Source organism: Mirounga angustirostris, unplaced genomic scaffold (genome assembly GCF_029215605.1).
Source record: "Mirounga angustirostris isolate CCGP_5_RB_7025 unplaced genomic scaffold, mMirAng1.0.hap1 SCAF_3, whole genome shotgun sequence".
NCBI classification, from domain to species: domain Eukaryota; kingdom Metazoa; phylum Chordata; class Mammalia; order Carnivora; family Phocidae; genus Mirounga; species Mirounga angustirostris.
This window is the reverse complement of record NW_026991711.1, coordinates 6455212-6478173: the sequence shown is the minus strand read 5'-3', so window position 1 is coordinate 6478173 and position 22962 is coordinate 6455212. Positions and strand designations below refer to the sequence as shown.

At 39.5% G+C, this 22962-nt stretch overlaps 1 pseudogene; it reads left to right on the top strand.

The window, feature by feature from the left end:
• Positions 1-2273: 2273 nt before the first annotated feature.
• Positions 2274-2617, top strand: LOC123838796 (nuclear transport factor 2-like; annotated as a pseudogene).
• Positions 2618-22962: the final 20345 nt, after the last annotated feature.

Below are 22962 nucleotides of genomic sequence, written 5' to 3'. Positions count from 1 at the left end.
AAATATTTAATTAAAGGGTGTTCTCTCTAACAAAGATAAATCAACCAACCTAGAATGCTTTAAATTAAGCCCCAAAAGATGAGCCATTTTAAAAAACAAACAAACAAAAAAACAACTTCGGGTCATCTAGGTGTCAGAGTCAGTTAAGCGCCAGGCTCTTGGTTTCAGCTCAGGTCGTGATCTCAGGGTGGTGAGACCGAGCCTGACATCGGGCTCCATGAGGAGTCTGCTTAAGCTCCTCTCTCCCTCTCCCTCTGTCCCCCCATGCTCACACACACTCTCTCAAATAAATAAATGAATCTTAAAAAATAAAACCTTCTATTTGTTCTGTGATTTATATTTTACAAGCATCACTACATACATAATATTTGGTCATGATGATGGTGACCAGGATGAATATTTCTGTCTTGGCCATGACAATGACTTGGGTTCCCAACAGATACAGTTTAAAGGGTACACTATACACAAATATGTACCATTTGTTAATATGGGACATTGACTTTCAAGCATTTCCCTCATCTCCCCTCCATGACCTCCCCAACACCATCCCCATCACCCCCAGAGTCTAATGCATCACACTGAACATATAACATTCTCTTGAAGCCTTGTTTTTATCCTGAAAATTTATGTGAGTTTTAAATATTCTGTCATAATGTGTCCCTATTCGTTGTGATATAAATTGTTCTCCCCCACCTCCAAATCTTTCAGGAAAATGTAGTGTGTTGATCACATGGCTTTGAGGACATCAGCACATGATGTCACATCTGGCGAGCTCCATTGGAGAAGCACTTCTATAATGTTGAAAGATCAACCCCAGTGGACTGAAAAGTAGTTGCAAAAAGAGTATGCAGCCCCAAATCTCCATCTCTCTGCCTGTTACCTTGGTACCCACTTATCCTTCTGGTAGGGGTAGGAAAAATATTAGGCAGCAACTCTCAAGGGGAGGAGAGCTTCATCCTTTTAGTTTACCAAACATACCGACTTCCCAGGGAGAGGTGAGCAGGACAGTGCAATCCAAAAGGAAGAGCCAAGAGGATAAGACCCCAAAAGAAGAACAGAGTTGACCTACTATGGAAACAACAAAGCTATTGATTTCTTCTCTCCGTTCCTAATTTCAGTCCTCACTTCTTAGTGCTATAGCCATTTGCCTTTACTCATTCAAATGCTTCTCTTTAGGGATTGAGTAGGACCCTTTTCCCCCATTCTGCCCATGATCATTCCCCCACATTTTGAACTTTCTTCCGTTAACACAGGGAGCTTCCCAGTTAACCACAGATGCTGTTTTCTACTAAAGGGAAATTGACACAACATGCGATAATCCTATCTAGAACATTAGGAGTTTAATTCTCCTTCTTTGCTATTTCTTCCATGAGTCAGCCTGGAGCCAATGGATAACTCAGCTTTTTTTTTTTTTTTTTTTAATTTTGTTTATTTATTTGAGAGAGAGAGAGAGCGCGGGAGCAGCAGGGAGGGGTGGGGAGGGGCGGGGAGGGGCAGAGGCAGAGGCAGAGGGAGAAGCACACTGAGCAGGGAGCCGGGTGTGGGGCTGCATCTCAGGAGCCCGGGATCATGACCTGAACCGAATGCAGACCCTTAACCTTTGAGCCATCCGGGCATCCCTGGATAACTCAGCTTCTTAATGTCTTCCGATTCTCTCCTTTGGGGTACATCTAGAAGTTACTGAATAGAATCAGGTCATTGCTTTGATAATTTTCACCACAGCCCTCCTGTACAATCTACCAAAAAATCACCTTCTATTTATTTGTCATCTCAAGTCATGACGTTATATACCAGTTCCATTAGACATTTTATGCAATGCATAGCTGGTAATAAAAATACCCAATCAGTGCCAGCCCCTGGGTGAGTGCTGGGGCTAGCGTCCTCGGTACGGATTGGGCCGGAGGAGCTGAGCTTGAGCCACCTGGAGCCTCCGCTGTGCATCCTTGGGCCCCATCCCCCAAAAGCTGTGCAGAGCCAGGGCTATGGGGGGACACAAGAGGGACAACCAGGTGCCTACCCCACCACACTGTGCAGGGGCCCAGCCTTTCTCTCCTGTGCCAGACCACCCGGATGGGGGATCTCCAGGCCCTCCCCGTGTGGCCTAGCCCAGCCTGCCCGAGTCGTCCCACCAGTTCTACCAATGGGTTAGCCGCTCGCCCCACCCCCACCCCACATCCTATTCCCACTTGCCAAGGATCAGGGGACGGGCAAGGTCTACCTGGCCCACTCTGGAGTCAGCACTAGGTCTCAGGGGAGGCCCCTGATGATCCATAATGGGAATCAAGCCAATTTGGGAACAGACTGGATCCAGCTTCGTTCAGAATTACTACTAGTTATTTCATAACTCCAGAACCATGGGAGGGACAACAATCCCAGGGGAAGCTGCCATTGTGGAGTAGTTGCCTAGCCTTCTGTTGCAGAAAATCCAGCACAGCACCACAGCGTGGGACCAGCAGCCCAGCCAGAAAGGTGCATCCTCGGCCTAGTCGTGGGCCAGCTCAAGGCGATGAAGACCCCATCATGGGCTTCCACCAGATGTTCCCACTATAAGAGCATCAGTGGTGCGTGGGTTTGCACCAGCGGCATGTTCGGGCTTGCCCTGCACAACTTTGGCTGACCTCCTCCTCCCAGCCTAGCATTCTTGCTGTTTCCTCCTCCTCCTCTTCCCGACACTGCGCACAAGCGTCCAGATGCTCTGCAGACCAGCCACAAACGAGCAGGACCGCGGTGGGAGTGGGCACAGCGCGCATCTACCCCAGGTGTCCTGCGCGGCTGGATTGCTTGCAGCCGACAGAAGTGCATGTTGTTCTAGCACCTGCCTTGGAAAGACTTAAGTCATGCAAAAGGTTGTCTTTTTTTGTTGTTTTTGTTTTAATCTGCTGACAAGTTGCTCAGTAACCCAAAAATGTGAAGGAGAAAGCATCTGCCTCACTGGCCAGATATGGATTTGTTCAGAGGTTTCAATGCCATATTATACAAAAACAAAACAAAACAAAACCATGAAAATTTTCTTAAGGAAAAAAACAAAAAACAAAAAACAAAGCAAAACAAACGCAATCCCTGTAAAACAAAGAATGTGGTAGCATCTCTGCTGGATAAGTAACCATATTTACTGTCATTTCAGGCTCACCAAACGGAAATTAATTCAATTACTCCAGGGATTCCCACTTATGAGCAGAAGAGCCAGAATTCAAATCTAGGCCTGATGGACCCTGAAAGGGAAAGAAGTCCTTGATCATTTTACTGTCCTGTGCTCTTCCCATTAGTACCCATCCCAGATAATTTAAACTTTTCAATTTTCTTTTCCAGTGTATGTAATATTCTTTCAATGCCTCTTTCCCCAACAATGACAGCAAGTAAATGAAAAACCAAAAATAATTCTAAAAAAATAATTGTCTATTAAGGATGAAGAAAACCAAAAAAAGTAAACCTTTGTACTGTTTAAATATTTTTCACTATTTTAAATTTATTTTCTGAAAACTAGTAAGAAAAAAGTCTAATCAATTCTAGCCTTTGGCAATACTACTTACAGAAATCCCCTCATGTGTTCACTATAAGAAGATAGTGCATTGTTGCTAAAGTATATTTTCGCCTTAGAATTACAGTACAACTAATCTTATCTGTAACATAGATTTCAGAATTCTAAGATTGCTTTTAATTCTGCTTTTAACATTATAAGAAGTTTAGAGACAGCTTAGGGAAAATTGAAGAAAATTTGTTTGGAAAAACCACTTCCAGTAGTAAATAAAAGGACTAGGGTGTAGGCGTGTGTATATGGTCAGAGAGCATCTAACTGAACCCAAAAGCTCCCCAAAGCAGCAAGGGAAGCACCTTGCCCTTTAATAATGCTGATCAAAACTCTTGTCATAATTCATCAAAATCGTGGCTGATTGGCTAAGTACTTCTAAAAACCTAGAAGTTCTGTCGGGTCAAAGTTGAAGTATGCTAAATAGACTCAGAAAAAAAAAGTACCGCTTTCATCTTTAAAAAAACAAAAAAAAAACAAATGTGTTTTCTTTAGTATCACATAGCAATTTCCTAAGCACCACCTTTCTTTTAGGATGATACCTTACTTTTTGGTTGTTGATTTGATCATCATAACTGTTGTCCTCGTCACTATCATCCTCGCTGTCCCGTAGTACTTCTTCCCATTTTCCTTCTGTTCAGCTGACATGTCATTTGTCGAGAGTGATGCATTATGGCTGGGTAACTTCGTGTCTATTACCACGTGGCTTATGGCAATAACAGTACTTACGTTCTCAATGATTTTCAGAGTCACATAGCATGATATTAAGAAACTAAGACAGAGAGTAAGAGTCTATTTTTTTGAAGAAAGTGACAAAAACAATATAGAACTTTGAATAGTATCATTATACATCTTTATGTTCCATTTCTATGTGTCATTAAAATCTTTAAAAAGTCTTTAAAATTCTTTTTCAATGGCTCTTCAAACATGTTTGAGTAATTCTAAATTAAGCTATTTACGTTTTACAGATTGAGTTTGTATCTTCTTTCTCCGAAAAGAAAATAGACAAATGTCATGGTCTATTTTTATTAGAAAGAATGTTCTAAATGTACTGGCTTTAAGAAATTAAGAATCAAATTGCTTAGAGAGTAGTATATCCAAGAGCCTTTCTACAGGAAAGCTAAAGATTTATATTATTTCTTGTTTACAATTTCTTAAAACCACTTATACAAACAGACGTGACCCACAGTATGATTTAAAGTAATCCAGAGCACATTGTGCGTGTGTGTGTGTGTGTGTATACACATATTTGTTTTTAATTTGTTATATATGTGCCTGTTTGAGACAGTTCACTCTCAATTACTAGCTCACTGTGGTAACAGACTGAAGACTTATTCATGAGAAAATGTATGACATATATCCTCTGCACGGTGATGGCAACAGCAAGCAGTTTGGGATATGACTTAGGTTACAAAGAACCATTGGTATGCAAGTGGAAAACGTCATTCAACCCATTTAGAAAAAATATATACAAAACAACATGTTTTCCATAAATATCTTTTTGGTAATATTGAAAATGTAGTTAACATATTTGCAACATGCCCGCATATCTTACTCTCTTCAATTGCCAGAACTCTTTTGAAGTTGAACAGCATTAAAGCAATAAGGCTGAATACAAAGCAGTGTGAGGGGAAAACACCTGAATGCAGTGCTGTGCTCTAGAATCTGCGTAGAAAGATTATATGACAAACGGAAGAATTCCAAGTTATATTAACTATACATTTTTCGCTTTCCCATTTCTAAACTAAAACTAATCAAATGCAGCTCTTTTATTCCCTACAGTCCTATAATGGCTCATGCCTGGATCTTGCTGTTTACCTGAGAACTTGCTCATGAGTAGATAAATATTTCTAAACGTTAAGATTCCAAGGTGAATCACGGCAGATGCCATGTGAAACTCTGAACAGCGCAGATGGTCTATCAACAGTTAATTAAGTAGCAGGTCCTAAAAGGGCAAGCTGCAGACCCAAAGGCTGCAGTCAGTTCTGGGGTCCTATAAAAAGGACCATTTCTGGGAGCTGGCCTCAGGGCTCTGTGACATCACTGGGAGAACCAGACAGCAGTGGACACACCTACACATACACACAGGCATACGCAATCCACAGAACAGACCAGAAGAATGATGTCAGGTCAAAGACAGTGGCTTGGGATATGGGTAATGAGTTCTGAAGTCCTCAGCACAGATCTTAAGTCTTTGTCAGCATCTTTAATCTTGTTTAATGCAAGTGGGACGAAAAGTCATTAGCCTTTCCCATCTGCTCACATAATTATATAAAACAGGAGTGGGGTCCATGTCCTCCGCCTGGATATCCCTGACTATACTCCCTGGCCTCTAGGAGTGTCCCACCCCAAAACCTTTAGAGTACACTGAGGATATGAGAACAGGATTTCATAATAATCAAAGCACACTGGTTTTGTGTGAAAATATGCAAGTCATTTAAGCTCTCTGAGCCTTGAGTTCTCCATCTGTAAAATGGTGTTACCAGCACAGTGCTATAGGTAGAAATGTGTGAGGACAGAATGAGCTAATCCATGTGAGAGCAGAGCCACATATATCATGACTGCAGAAAAAAGTATAAGCTGTTGCAATGATGATGATGATGTCCTCCTCAAGGTCAATTTCTTTTCTTTTTTTTTAAAGATTTTTATTTATTTCACAGAGAGAGACACAGCGAGAGAGGGAACACAGCAGGGGGAGTGGGAGAGGGAGAAGCAGGCTTCCCGCCGAGCAGGGAGCCCGATGTGGGGCTCGATGTGGGGCTGGATCCCGGGACCCTGCGATCATGACCTGAGCCGAAGGCAGATGCTTAACGACTGAGCCACCCAGGCGCCCCCTCAAGGTCAATTTCTAATACATCATTATTTAAGTATATAAATCGGTGCTTGGCACACAACAGGCATTAGATAAATATGTGTTGAAAGAATCAGCGTATGTTGAATATAAGGGCATAACTTTGTGGGATGGATACTTACACATCACGTCACAGAGAGAATGAAGCTCATCCTCAAGGGGATTAAATGAAGAACCTGACCCGGCTAGTAACCACTTGAAGTGGGTGAGCAGACATGTCCCCACTATACCGCCTTCTATCATGATGTCAGTCCACGGTCACTGGGGCAGGTCTTGCTTGATCAACACAGCACACCTGTGAAGCAGAGAACAGGTTCGTGCTTCAAATGCAGTTGAGTTAACCGATGTCCAAAGGATAGAGCATCTTGCCTTAGATCCTTGCATATGTCCTGGGCAAATGGATGGTAAGCTGATTTTAGTGATGTGGGTGAGGGGCGGCAGAAGAATTTTGGTCTGGCCCCAGGATTTCCAAGATCTAAGTGATGACACCTCTGGGCAAAAAGGAGTGAGAGAAATGACATGTTATATCCCCAGACTTCATTATGGCTGTCATTTGGCCTTTTAGCTTGTGACACAATGACGCATACTATAAAGAGGTCATTATTCCACTACAACCTGCCTACAACCGTGAATATTCTATTTTGCACTTTAAAAAGTACATCATTGTGTATTTAAACACAGCTTCTTTCCCTCTTTTTTTATTTTTTACATTCTATTGGAATAAGATGTGACAAGCATTACAAATGTTGCTCTCCTATTGAAAATCTTTTTCACAGTGACTTTGACGCAATAGAATATGATTCTTCAAAACATGTTATGATTGCCAACCGTGAGAAGGAAACAAGAGACAGCTCTGTCTAGCTGGTCATGGATCGTTCTTTATTAGAATACTTTTGATGAGAGAGAATATCTCTGTTTTTGAAAAACATATTGATTATAAAACTAATATATAAATATAATAATGACTAAACTGTCTTGATGGACTTAATATGCATGAGACACGCTCCAGGCAAATTACTTCCATACAGAGATGCTGGTTAGTACCTTTTTCTTGGTCCCACAGCTACCGAGGAGCAGAACTGGGGCTGAATGCAGGTGACTGCAGAGACTGCGTTCTCTCGTGGTTACAACATTGGGGCTATACTTTGCAGGTGCTTAAGAATGCCAATCACTAAAAAAAAAAAAAAAAAAAAAAGAATGCCAATCACTCTTTTAGGTGCCGACAGTTTGGCAGATAAATACCTTCACGTCTTCATGAGGCCAAACACTGTGTTAGCAGCTTTTATAAAAGATGGCTAGAACATATAGGCATAAGTGGAATATCACTGCCTTTTTTTTTTTGTAAAACTGCTTTTGAAGACAGTCTTTACCATGACATTCAATATTCCTTTTAAAAGACGTGGGAAAACTCAGATTAGGCACAAATTTGCCTCTCCTGACTAATTAATATACTTTCTTTTATGAGAAGAGGGGAGCTATAAAACATCTGATTTTCTGTTTCTCCTGGCCACCAGGAAGCTCTGAGAGAAGCTTTAAAGTAATTGTAGTTGCTTTACAAAGCTAGTTTTTTTATTCTGATTATTTTCTTCTCTTACTCTGTATTACTTGACCCTGTGTTATTTTCATGAAATGCAATTGCTTTAATGTAATCATTTTAGTTTTATTTTTTATGTATTTTAGTTTTCCATCTTGAAACAGATCCAGTCTTTCAGAGAAGCAACCAAACTGGACTTTAGTGGGTGATTTTTGTATACCACTTTGGTGGAGTGAATGCTGGGATTTTAACATTTGCATTATTCACTGTCCTGGACAGACTCACTGTTTTCTAGAACCCCAAAAGGTATAGATGTGTTTGGGAAAAGAATATAATTTTATCTGACATCTTTCAACAGACTCCTCTTTTATTTTAAAATTATACTGAACATGTTACATGAAATCCAAAGGGATAATATGACTATTATAAATTATGAAAAGTCATACACATAAATCAATCACATTAGATTATAATTATAACCCTTATTCACATCAGACTAATAAAAGGGTTGATCTTTGACATATAGCTCTGGGCAAAATCGATCCAAAGTCCTAACTGCAATATAAAGGCTTTTTGAATAAAAACACAATATGTGACTTGGTTCTTAAGGAAGTATGGGGAATTATTTGGCAGACTTGATCAAGATAAAATGACACTTGATAAGATTTACAAAAAACAGAACCTCTTGATTCATTTAAATATTAATATGACACACAGAACATTTAGCATCATGTTTCTAAATATCAATATCAATATAATATAAATAAATAAAAATAAAAATAAATAAAAAATAAATATAAATATAAAAAGTTCAACACAAATGAATATCAAATGTTTTAGGAACTTATGGATTCTTTAGGAATTCTTCCTAATTTGGGTGGGTCCTCAATTACTAAAAATATAAGAAGCTAAAGTACTTCATTATATATTTTATTGTTATGTAATCAGAGAGCAATACATTTTTCAAAAGGAAAAAGAAATAAAAGGTATCTGTGGGCATCTATTATTTTATTTTCTTCTTATTCTTTATTATTATATTCCTATTCTTTTGTTTTCTTATTATATTTTCTTATTATTATGTGTTCTTATTTTTGTTTCCCACTGACAAAAATAAGATACTTGATTCATTGAATAGAAAAAATAGAACTTTATATTTTTTCTCCATTAATACTCATAGCCAAAAAGTTAGAAATTATAAAATTCTAATATACAAGACTCTTTATTATGATAAAGCAGATAGAGTCCCAGAGAGACAGAAAATGTACCATGTGAGTTGAGGATCATGTCTCTTAAGGATTTTATCGCTATTCAGCACATTTTAATACTTAACACAAGTAGTGATAATTGTAGGACATAAACTTTTTTCTTAGTAAAAAAAAAATAGTGAAAATAAGTAGGACACAGTGGAGAAAATGAGGTACTTTCCAGTGTGAGAGAGTCTTATCACCCCTTCCCTGGAGGACGGGGGGATGGTTGGGGAACTAATGGGAGCAGGAGAGGAAGGGGAAGAAGGACCTATGGTGAACCCAGTCATAGCGAACAACTTCCAAATGAAGCTATTTAGTTGTTATTTTTCTTTGGAGGAGGTACTGAACTTTAAGTTCCTACAAATTCTGCCAATAAATGACTTTGAGATCCCCTTTTCTATCTTTGTCCAAATGAAACTGTTCAAATGTTACCAATTGCATGAGAAATTAATCAGATACTGGTTATCTGGTGACCCCAACCCTTGGAATTCAGCCGAGGAATCCCCACAGGAATAAAAACGCCAATTAGTATTAGCAAGTACAGTTTATCAGAGTGAAATATGCATAACTTTTCTGAAGCTAAATAAAGGGAAAATACGTAAAAGCTACAAAAAGTTGCAAGCCTCGGTTGGAACAATTCCAAAGCTAAGAATGTTTCCTACAGAAAGGACCAGAGATGTGTACAAACAGACTCCAACAGACAGGGACAATAGTGAAAAGCTGAAACAATATGAATGATCAACAGCAGGAGTTCAGCTGAGTATGCAGTATCCAAGATCAGGCAAACACTGAATACTTTCAACAACCAAGAAACAAATGGTGACATGGAAGACTATTCATGATACATTTTTATGTGAAAGAAGCCATAGAGAAATGAACGATGATTAATTACGATCTACATTAAAGTGACATGGGTTGCTACATGAAATAAGTCTTGATGTTGCCAGACTTCCAAAAACAGAAAATTATTTCTTAACATGTAAAATCACATTGTTAGGAAACCTTCCCCTATACAGTCGTTCAGGGATCCATTTTGATAGAAATTCCGCCATCTTCAACAGGTTACTTTTCTAGGTCACTCTGGGCAACCATACCCAGCCAGCAACAGAGGGAAGAAAGAGCAGAGGATCACACCGCATTGTATAATGGGCCAGTCCTGGAAGTGGCTTGTATTATTCCCACTCTCGATTTTGTTAGCCCGAACTTAGATCCTGGGCCACACTAGGATATGTAGTCTAGATATATCCAAAAAAGAAATAGAAGATTCAAACAGTTAAATGTACTTGCTCACCAGGGTCTGCCCCTTCCTCTAAATCCAACCTCCATAGTTGGGAAAAATGAGGTGGAAGGCTCAGACATCTTTCTCCACCTGCTTCTTAGATTAAAGTGCCCCCAGGTGCTCAACTTTACCTGTGTGTGTGTGTGTGTGTATACATATTCATGTATATACATACATTTTCCCTTAGGTAGTAGGATAATGACATTTTTATTTTCTCATTTATACTTTTCCATATTTTAAATTTTTCCAGAATTTGTATATTACTTTCATAATAAAAAAGTTAAAAAAAAAAAGATATCAATGCTGGGATTTCATTATGGAACTACTTTATATTTTTCTTTTGTCCCCCCAAATTCACCTAATGTGAATGTAAAGGTAAAGGTAGAAATATCTAATTACAGACAAAATATATTTTCTATAATTAATCATATCTGAATTGAAGTTGAGTTTGAAAGAAAGAGATTGTTCATGACATAGAAATAAATTCTGGTATATTTTATATATAACATATTAATTATTAATTAGCAAAAGCATACATTTGTTTTATAGAAAGCAAAAATGAATATATTACATATGTAGCAAAAGTGTCCATATATTTTATATATATAATATATATAAAAATATATATAATACATATATATTATATATATTTATGTACATATATGGAATTATGTATATATATACATAATTATGTATATATGTAATATATGTACATAATTCCAGGCACAGCTCCTTCGAATCACCAATGGAATGTCCCATTAGAAATGTTCACCAACAAGGGGCTCCTGGGTGGCTCAGTCAGATAAGCAAAAAACTCTTGATTTCAGCTCAGGTCACAATCTCAGGGTGGTAAGATCGAGCCCGGCATCAGGCTCCTGGCTCAACATGGAATCTGCTTGACATTCTCTCCCTCTGCCCCTCCCCACCCAGCTCACCCACACGCTCTCTCTTTTCTCTCACTAAAAAAAAAAAAAAAAAGTTTACCAACAAGGTGCATCTCTGTCTCAAAGCACTCTCCACAGCTTTAGAGTATAGTGGTTAAAAAAAGTATAAAGGGACAGAAAAAAAAAAAAAAAAAACTGTGCATGGAAGAAAGGGTACATTTTAAGAGATCAAAAGTCTTCTCTAGCATTCTCTGAGTCAAAAGTGCCAAGTAGAAACAATGAGGTTCTGTGAAGCAAGAGAGAACATGGCTTGAGAATGTCCCAAATCTCAAAGCCTGGGGGATAAATCCAACCTCCATAGTCGGGAAAAATGAGGTGGAAGTCTCAGACATCTTTCTCCACCTGCCTCTTGGATTAAAGTGCCCCCAGGTGCCTAAATCCCCTGTTTTCCTATGAGGTCCTAAAGAAAAGCAATAAAATAGGAGTGCCAAAGGGCGTAGAAAAATTCCTGAGGACCCAGATGGCTTAGGTTTGTAACACTGACCAGCCGGACTGATTTACCTGTGAATGCAGGACACAAAGTCCAGAAAAGACCCTTTTCCCTTCACTAGATTACTTTCCCTTGTCCCGACTGGGGGCAAAACTACTGCTTCCAGACGCGGCCAACTTCATCTTGGCCGTTGGTTTTGCTTTTACCATTACCCTCCTGCTTGTGGGGACCACGTCTGCACTGGGCTGGAGTCTCAATCTGATGAGCTCCAGGAAGGGAAAGAGAATTAAGGGAGTCTGGCTGGCATGGAATATTTAAGGTCATGTCTGTGGGCAAAGTCTCTGTTCCCTGCTGTCACTGGGAGTCTTCGAGAAGCATTTGACCGGGAAGGCTTTCATCTGTGTGGGCATTCCTTCTGCTCTCTCCAGAGACCCTCCGCTGTTCAACGTACTTCACAAATATCAGTTCCTACTTTGGAAGCAACCATTTGACCTTTGTTATTTTTCTTTTTCGATCTTAAACCTTTTATACATCTTTTTTCATAGAGTATTAGAGAAGCCACTAAATGCAGAGAAAAATCCATGTGATCTTTGGAAAGGAACATACCGTACTGTTTATTTTCCTTCTTCTTTTAATTAACACTAGCACCTGCCTGTCCCTTTGCATGGCTAGCCCGCTGCAGACTGACTCGTACAAGGTTATTGCGTGCAATCTCGGGAGGCAAAAGCCAGAGGGAGGCCTTTAAAACAGTGGCTAGTTTGTTCTCTCGACTTGAGTGATCCCACATAGATATGAGTGAAATAGATAGGTGATCTATCCCCATGGCCTGGAGCGGATTCTCTTTGGAAGCTGTGAAAGAGACAAGTACATTTGGGAACAATGTAACCTTTTTACTACAGGGGAAGAAAAAAGATTAACATTACACATTGGAGGTAGCAGCATAGAATAAAATGCCAGAAATTGTTCTTCTAAAATTATTTAAAAGTAATTGTTGGCAGCATTGTGCAATTTCCTGGGGAAGAAAATGAGGGCACACGTATTTAAAAGAGAGGTATCCTGATTCACACACACTTACTATCATCACGTGTGTCATCCACGCGAGCTCTGGGGCGAGGGAAAAGAACGGACTCAGCAAGGAAACTGAAAACCACATAAAAGCATGTGTTTACTTTTAAAGTTCATTCAAATTAGCCCATCCAACTTACAGTTTCTCTTTAAAGTAGGGTTTAATCGAGTCCCACATCAGGCTTCCTGCTAAGCAGGGAGTCTGCTTCTCCCTCTGACCCTCCTCCCTCTCATGCTCTCTGTCTCTCATTCTCTCTCTCGCAAATAAATAAAATCTTTAAAAAATAAAATAAAATAAAGTAGGGTTTATAGACAGGTGGATACTAAAAAAGTTCAATTTTCCAAATAAACATTTATCTTCAAGTAAAGTATTACAGAAACGCGAGAAATCCTAGCTCCTTTTTCTTTAATTTGGACTATAGATGTTGGTGTACTCTCTCACGGACAAGGGAATTTGTGTCTTTTGGGGGCCACTGAGTTCCCAAGGAGGTTGCAGGGTATGTTTTGGTCCGGCATGATGCTTAAACTCAGAACTGATTTACATTCCCCCTACAGCATTCAAGGCTCAGGCTTTCTGGTCTCTTCAATCATGGGTGAAGCTGGTGTCTTCAGTTGTCAGTTGTGTGAATTTTAAAGCTGGGGGAAACCAGATGGCAGGGCCCTAGGAGCCAAGCGGGGAGGGAAAACTCAAAACCGTGAATTCTGTTCTTCGCTCAGCCAGTGACTCAAGGTGTGATCTCAGACAAGTCACTTAACCATTATTACCTCCTTAATTATTCCATCTATAAAAGAAGGCTTAGTGAAACATGAGGCAATATAAAACTTCAGAGAGAAAATTAGGAACCTAGGTCTATTCGAAGAAGCATTTGGGCAATAGTCTCAAAGGTGAGTAAGATATTGAGCCTCCAACTGCTTTTTTATTTCGCTGTATCAGTCTCTGGGCCAGGAAAGGATTTAGAATTCACTGGGTTGTAACTTTCCCCAGTGCTCCATTTAAGTGATGATATCCAATAGCATCTTGGTAAATCAGGTCTTTTGCTTTCGGCTGAGGAAAAGTTCTAGGATTATTTTCAATACCTCAAGTAAGACTTTGCAATTGAGAATATACAGGTTTCTCTCCATATTTCTACAAACTTGTACCAGACACTTGCTATAATAGTGCACACAATAATTTTTTAAAAATTTAATAAAGGTGAGGAACTCAGAGTATAAATTAGATCTAGAAGTCACTATAAATCCTATAAATCAATTTAACTGGCTTTTAGTTTACCCATAAGCGGGGTTGATACATACAACATGGGATGCCAGTTAAATTTACGTTTCAGATAAACAATGGGTTATTTTTTAGGTTAAGTACGTCTCATGCAATGTTTGGGATATGCTTATACTAAAAAAAAAAGTCTTCGTTTTTGTGACATTCAAATTTTACTCAGCATCGTGTAATTTTTATTTGCTAAACCTGGCAATCCTCTTCGTAAGTCAAGTTTTCACCTTGATCCCTGTTCTAATTTCTCCTTTGTGTCACTGCACCTTCTCTCCTGAGGAGGTACTGGACCCTCTCTTAAGAACCTTTGACAAGGGGCGCCTGGGTGGCTCAATTGGTTAAGCGACTGCCTTCGACTCAGGTCGTGATCCTGGAGTCCCTGGATCAAGTCCCGCATCGGGCTCCCTGCTCGGCGGAGAGTCTGCTTCTCTCTCTGACCCTCCCCCTCTCCTGCTCTCTCTCTCTCAAATAAATAAATAAAATCTTAAAAAAAAAAAAAAAAAGGGGGGCACCTGGGTGGCTCAGTCGGTTAAGCAACTGCCTTCGGCTCAGGTCATGATCCTGGAGTCCCTGGATCGAGTCCCGCATCGGGCTCCCTGCTCGGCGGGGAGTCTGCTTCTCTCTCTGACCCTAACCCCTCTCATGCTCTCTGTCTCTCATTCTTTCTCTCTCAAATAAATAAATAAATCTTTAAAAAAAAAAAAGAACCTTTGACAAAACACAGTAGAAACAAACAGGGTTGTTGCGGAGGGCGCTGGAGGGTTGGGGTAACTGGGTGATGGGCATTAGGAGGGTGCGTGATGTAATGAGTGGGTATTATATAAGACTGATGAATCACAAAACTCTTCTTCTGAAACTAATAAGACGTTCTATGTTATATAATTGAATTTCAATTGAATTGAATTGAAATTGTTAAAAAAGAACCTCAACAAAGCACAGTAGAACCTTTTGCTTATCTGTCCTTCTCGCTCATCCTGGAAAATAAGCTTCCTCAGAGCAAAGAACCCCATTATATTCGTGCCATCACTTTGAAGCCTACAGATACGTACAGTTTCTTAAACAACCTGTGTGGGTAAGACAGTAATTCCCAGTGACTCCGTCTCAACTGCTGTCTTGGGCCCCAGCTTTCTTCTTCTCTGCCAGCAAATTACAGGCACTTACCCTAGAAAGAAGGCAAACGGACCAAGGGAAAATTTCTCACCTCCAGTTTTGACACACAAATGTGCGTTGGTGTTAGGTACCAGAACTCCGGCAAATATGGTCTTAACAGTAACAGTTACAACATCAAAGGTTGAGAGTGGCTTATATTTTGTGTGATTTTTTTCACTTATTTTTTCATGTATACAGCAAATAATTATTACATATATAGGAAGTGCCTAGCCACTGTTATTTATATATCAATATATATCATATACATCATATATATATGTTTTCTGCAGTACTGAGCAATGAAGAGTGGGACTCTGGAATTAGAAATACGGATTTAAAATGCACTTTGCCTCCTCTTAGCTTCTCATCCTAGTTTTGCTCCCTTACTGGCCTGGTGTGAAAACTAAAAGAGAGAACACTTACAAGAGAGTTACTTGCCTGGGCCAGAGTAAGAACTCAAAAAAATGGTAGCTGGCGTTTTTGTTAGAACACAATCAAGATTACCTCTTTGAAATGGCATTACTTCCAAAGGTTCAAGTATGCTTCCTTGAGTAGATGTGAAAGGGTGTGGTTCCAGGTAGGATTCCCTATGAGACAGCCACACACAGACACTGACAGTCATCTGTCACATGCCATGCAAGAGGAAGTAAAAACAAAAGAAGTTAAGAATAGTCCAGAAAAAAGAATGGCTCAGGAGTTTATCCACTTGGACTGTTGTACGACATCGAGGATTTTCCTTAACCTCATGGAGCGTCAGTACCTTCACCTGCAAAGAAAACATATCAACTTTGTTTTGAAAGGTGAGTAACCAACGAACCTAGAGCGCCTAGCCCAAATGTCTGCCACGTACACAGAAGTCATGTAATAAAGATGATTTTCTTTCTTTCTCCTTCTCCCTTTCCTTAAAGCATAAATCCTATGCTCTCATCTTGGTATCAGGTTTACCTACAGTAACAAGAGGTTGCTTAAGCCCACAGTGAATCCCTTTGAACAGGACCTCCTCAGGCTTAGTAACTCCAGCTGAGTTCATATTCTCTGGACCTTTTGCACCTTTATATTCCTGGGCACAGTTTGCACTACATTCATCAATTTCACACTAATGTAGGGCCATGAAAGTCAGGAAACATACGAAACTCTGACATGCTCCTCCACTGGTCCATCCCTGCACCTTCTTGCCCTGAGCTGATACCCAGCTCCTTGGTCCCTTCTCTTGATGCATAATCATTGCCAAGCAATCAAGTTCCAAACAGGTAAAGCCTCTTTTCATCTCACTTCTAAACACCCTGTTGACTTACTGATTTGTTAGTTTTCCAAAGTGCTTCTGGGTCATCTTCCGTTTTTTTTCTTGCTCTCCTTTGTCCTCATGTTGACCTTAACAGCGTATTCTATAAGTGTACATATAAACACAGTAGTTTTAATCACTCTGATCTTTCAAAGGTTATGCTCAAGTCATAAAAATTTGGGGGGGAGTTTTTATGATGTTTTGTTTTTGGCACACATGACTCAGATGTTGATAGCATAACTAAAAGGGTCACAGAATGAAAACAAAATATCAAAGAGTGAGAGAGAGAGAGGAGAGAGAGCAAGTGAGCACTAAAATGCTAACACACTTTAAAAAGAAACAATTTTTTTTTTTATTTAAAAGAGAGAGAAAGAATTTTCTTTCACCCCCATCTTTAATCTTCTGCATGGAGCACCATTCATTCTTCAATGAATATCTTCCTCTTGACACACTTTAAGATTCAGGATAAGTGTTTTTAACTATTTATAAAGATGCATTATTTTGTCCTTGTTAAGAAAACTTCTTAAGGGGCACCTGGGTGGCTCAGTCATTAAGCATCTGTCTTCGGCTCAGGTCATGATCCCAGGGTCCTGGGATTGAGCCCCGCATCAGGCTCCCTGCTCAGTGGGAAGCCTGCTTCTCCCTCTCCCACTCCGCCTGCTTGTGTTCCATCTCTCTGTGTCTCTGTCTGTCAAATAAATAAATAAAATCTTTAAAAAAAAAAAAAAAGGAAAGCTCCTTAAGATAATTTCCTTATACTTGATGTAGCAAAACCAAGATATTAAAGTTTTTTGAAAGACTAAGAAAAGATCCAATTACTGCTTCTTCTGACAAATAATGGGCAATTTGTGCCTATACTCTGAGTATTAAATGCCATTCTCATTGCTTGTTTTTTTAATAACACACCCTTTCATGCAGGAAAAAAAAAACAATAAAAACAAATTAACAGTAAATTAATAAGTATTTTTATTGAGAAAACAATAATAAAATATCATTGTTTTGTATTGCCCAACATCTTCCGGATTTCTTCTATAAAATAGGCATAGGCTTTCACTTTGCTATAATCCATGTGAATCAGAAGTTTGGAGATGCTTCTAAGTCTATCCAAGCTTGTTGACTCAAGTCTTTGCTGGTTTTTAATATACAAACCATGACCAAGTTTTCTGTGCAGAATTGAGAAAGTATCCTTTACCAAGTTTGTTTGTTTGTTTGTTTTGAGTCAATAGACCAAAATTCAGTCTATAATGCTAATCCTTGGTGTTCAGCAAATACTGTGGTCATGGTGATTGAAAGAGAAAGTAAAGAATTAGGGAAGGAAGAAAGGGAAGAGGAAAGAAAGAAAGAAAGAAAGAAAGAAAGAAAGAAAGAAAGAAAGAAAGAAAGAAAGAAAGAAAGAAAGAAAGAAAGAAAGAGAAAGAAAGGGGGAGGGAGGAAGGAAGGAAAAGAAAGGGAAGGAAGGAAGGAGAGAAGGAAGGAAGGAAGGAGGGAAAAAGTAGCCTTTTAAAAAATCTCCCAGCATGCCCTCACTTACCTGTAAATGTGCCCATGGATACGTTCATTCCATCAACCTCTGATCTCACTATCAACCACGTGTCCAGAACAGTTCTGAGCGCTGGAGATAAAACTGCCCCATTCATTCTCCTTAATTGAACTCACAACCTAAAGGGAGCACTAAGGATAGTCACTTTATTATTTTTTTTTCAAATGAATGGGAAGACTCTAGTAACTTGGAAAAAAATCCTAAATTCAGAATTCTTTGGGTTTCCTCAGATGGACTATTCAAAGGACAAGTCATCTATGCCTTGAAACAAAAGGGCAGATGCTAGAGGGTAGGGAGGCATGTTTAGGAGATGTTGGCCACTGTCCCAGGATAGGGATCTCTAGGAGGGAGTTAGCTCTAGTGGTGAGACATGGGCTGTAGCACAAGTTATTTAATGTTTTTAAAAATAGTACTGACTTATTTTGGAAAAAGTAATTTTGCTTTCCGTGTTCATAATTGTTGTATCTAAATGAATTGTTCAAAGTGTCTTATTGAGACAATGAGCAGAAAACTAGTGAATATTTTGGTGACTTTTTTGCACATCAAAAAATAAATTTTGCACATGCACATACAGGACCAACGATACAACCTTGCCTCTCATTTGTGGCCCATAGAATTCCCAAACTTCCATATTCTTCAGTTTCACTGCACAGATAAGTCAATGATTATTGTTCAACTTTCTATGCACTAACCACTTGAAAATGGCATTTTCTGGATCTCTTAGAAAATTATTGTTTAAGATTATGCTTTTGGAAATAGAAAGGTCAAGGACTTTCATAATTTACTTCTCGTTATTTCTTATAAAATAGTTACAAAGACTTCTTATACTTTATATGTGTCTTAGTTTTATAAGGCTGCCAAAGTGCCATTAATTGGGTGTCTTAGAGATATATTTTCTCACAGATCTAAAGGCCAGAAGTCTGAAATCAAGGGGTTAGCAGAGCCATGTCCTCTGGAAGGTTCTAGGGGAGAATCTGTTCCATGCTTTTCTCTTCGTTCCTGGTGATTGCCAGCAATCCTTGATGTTCCTTGGCTGCAACTCTACCATCGTGTTCTCTCTGCCTCCATTGTCACATGGTGCCTTTCCTGTGAGTATCTGTCTTCTCTTTATATAAGGATACAAGTTATATTGGATCAGGGTCACCTAAATGATCTTATTTTATCTTGTTTACCTATGCAAACATCCTATTTCCTAATAAGATCACATTCTGGAGTACCAGGGGTCACTACTTTGATATGTCCCTATGAGGGACAAATTCAACCCATAACAATAAGTAATGGTGATGTCACAGTTCTCTTTAAATTGGTTCAGGGAGAAAAACAGGACATCCACATTAGGAAATATCTACAGAAGAGACAACTATCCTGTAAACTGGACATTATTGAGTATTTAATACATAAAATACTGAACAGACACAGATGACCCCTTTTAGGAATGACATGGTGAATGTAGACATTTCAAATCAGAAAACTTGATGCTTTGAAGCTTAAAATTAATCTGAAGGTTACAGATGGAGAGATAAGTGAATAATTTCAGAAAAAGAGAGCAACGTTTTAAAAAATTGATCATAGTATTAAGAATTCTGAGATGCAAGAGCTTCAAGTAGATTTACAACTATGTTGTGATTGTTTTAAGTTTGTCTTTTCTCCTGTGCATTCCAAAATGGCCACCATATTTTGTATCTAAAAACAATCAATCAGCATCTGTACTAGTTTCCTAGGGTTACTGTAACAAACTACCACAAATGGGTGGATTAAAGCAATGGAAATGTGTTATTCTCACAACCCTGGACGCTAGTTTAAAATCAAGTGTCAGCAGAGCCATGGTCCCTCTGAGACTCTGTTTGCCTCCTCCTTACTTCTGGTGGTGGGCGTCAAGCCCTGGCATTCCCTGACTGGCAACTTGATCCTCCCAGTCTCTGCCTTTGTCATGACTTGGCTTTCCCCCTGTGTATCAGTGTCTTTTCACCTCTTCTTATAAGGACACCCACCATATTGGATTGGCACCCACCTTAATCTTAGCTTGATTATATCTGCAGAGACCGTATTTCAGAATAAGGTCAGTTTCACAGGTACTAGGGGGCAGGAGTTCTATGTAGCTTTTGGGGGGGGCACAATTCAACCCATAACAGTCTGCCCTCTGATTTGCAGGCGCTACATGTTCTCTCCTTTAACAACGGAATATAAACTAACGTGGATTGCCTGAAAGTTGATCACTTGGCATTTTGAGTGATGTTTTGGGCACCAATAAGGTACTTTCAAAATGTATTTTAAAACCAATTTTTTTTTTTTTTTTTTTTTTTTTGAGTAAGAAATAACACCTAGCCTATTTGGAACTGAGAGTCCCTCCGGGTTGGGCTGATCTGGAGGAAGTGCCACTGCTAGCCATTCCCCCCACCATTTCACAGGGTCTATGAGCTAGGTACCCATTTTTTTAGGTAAAAGAAAATTAAGCTGAATTTCATTTAAAAAATTATTTTGATGATGCCTTTTCTTTCAAATAATTGGAAACACCAGAAGGTACCCAAACTACAGTTCAGACTCATCGGTGCCAGAAATATCTTTCTGTAGGAATAAATATCTGACTGTATATTAGAAAGTGAATGATCCAAGCCCTTGATATTTTTCTCCTGAAAAATTCTATATTTGATTCTGCTTTTTGCTTCAATTGTCTATCTTCAAAAATGCTTTTAGTGACGTCTGCAAAGCAGAAAAATTACCAGCTCTGGAAATGGCATAATGATAAATTATTTTATTGTTAGAAGTGGCCTCAGATACCTCTGAATAATTTTAATGTATACCAATTATTTTTAAAGACTGAGGGTATTTTTGAATGAATTCTAAAATTTTGAGGTAAATTTCTGAACCGTTTCGGACATGAAGTTGAGTAACATTTGATAAGATACCCATTTGCACCAATATTAATCATTCAACAAATATCATGCAAATTACTTTCCTCAAGAACTGGAACTCCACTTCTTATAAATGTGGGTTTATAGTATGTAAATAAGAGGCATCAATCTGCCCTTTTCTTCTGGTCCACAGGGCCCCCTGCTTTTGTCATAAGGGGGGATCTCATTAATTACCACAAGCTCTGGCCTTAGGTGACTTCCTCAGTCTCTCAATTGCTCTCCTATCTGTAAGACAAAGGGAATTGGATTAGGTGCTTTTCAAGCCATGACGTGCAGAGACACCACCTAAATCAGTTTTGAAACACTTGTGGATAGTCTTGCTTTATAATAACACACTTGGACAGTTAAGTGTTTAGTGTTAAGTGTTTAGACAGAGCTTAATGAAGAGGGTGTAGGAAGCAGCAGAAAGCGTGCAGGCCGATTCAGGCATGAAAAATTATACAGTGAACCAGAGGGGCACACCTGCGTCCATTCTGGGAACAAAACTGTGTGTGACTAACCAATAATCCACCCCAACATTTACAAGGGCGATTAATTAACTGGGAATGCATGATTCTCGAATACAAACTTCTTCTGATTCAATGTGAGTCATGCAATACAAATTAATGTTGTCTCGTAGATTTAGGATTCTTAGGAGTCAATGCCAAAAGACCTGCGGTCTCCCATTGCCCCATCCTTTCTAAAAAGAGCAGATCGTACATGAAGAAATCTCAGCAGGTCGTGTCCAACTTCACTCAAGCCTCAGCCCGTGCAGCCCGTGCCGTATTTTATCATTATCATACACCCTAGCTCAGTCATTATGCCCTTAGGTGTCCAAAGGTATTTAGAAAACAACAAGACAACTTCATTAAGATTGGCATGTTACCAGAAATCCAGATGCTGAAGGCAGCCTGCACAAAAGGGCTGGCAGACACCCGTATCTGGTTCATTAGATGTCCGAGGCGATCAGTGGAGTCAGGAGCGTCCATCGGGAACACGTTACCCAGTGGCCATGGTATAGGAGGGGACGGTACCATAGCACATAAAAGGTAACTGCTCAGTGAAGTGGGTGATGGGGACTGATATTTGAAAGGTGCTTGGAAGTCCTCAAGCCCTTTCTTCTACATTATCTTATCAGCCCTCCACAGCAGTTCTCAAGGTGACCCTCACGCATGCGTCTGTCAGAACCAGCAACATGTCCGTGGAGACCCCAGTGAGTCAGGGCCAGAGCTGAGATGAGTACCTGCTCCCTCGCCTCAGGCGCCCTAAACCTTCCAGACTGTTTGAGAAAATAGTGCATAGGTAACACTCCATTAGTAAAGCAAAATACAGACACTTGAGTCCCATATGGAAATACATCGTCTTGATTATCTATTTTTAATAATAGTTAAGTTGTCCAGATATTTTCATAACATTTAAATTATCTAGAGATTTGAATAACATTCAAATTATTTACGTACTTTAGAAACATCTATTTGGTTTGTACCGTTATGGAAAAATTACCTCAATTCTCAAAAGTCTGTATTAAACAAAATGGAAAAATCAGCAAAGAAAAGCAGCCAACTGCATGTGATTACCAGACGTCCAGATGCCCTGGACTGACTTACACACACACACAATATGAGGGTGGAGTTGCTATAGCAAATCACCAGGAGTGAATGTATCTTCGTGTAAGGTATCTAGAGCACCTCGATACTGTCCAAAAAAATATTATCACCTTAAAAGGATAAGGAAAACCAGAGGATAAATATGTAACTTCTCAAGTGCTTCTTGCCCAAGTCACCTGGCCACAAAGCCACCTCCATAGGGATCAGGGGTGGGCAGAGAGCACAGACACTGCTGGGGGCAGGCCACTTGGGAGGCATGGATCGGCCGGCTGATACACTGGCCAGCTTCAGTCACAGAGCTCTCTGGGCCTCAGTGTTCTCATCTGTAATGGGATGAACTGAAAAGAGCTACA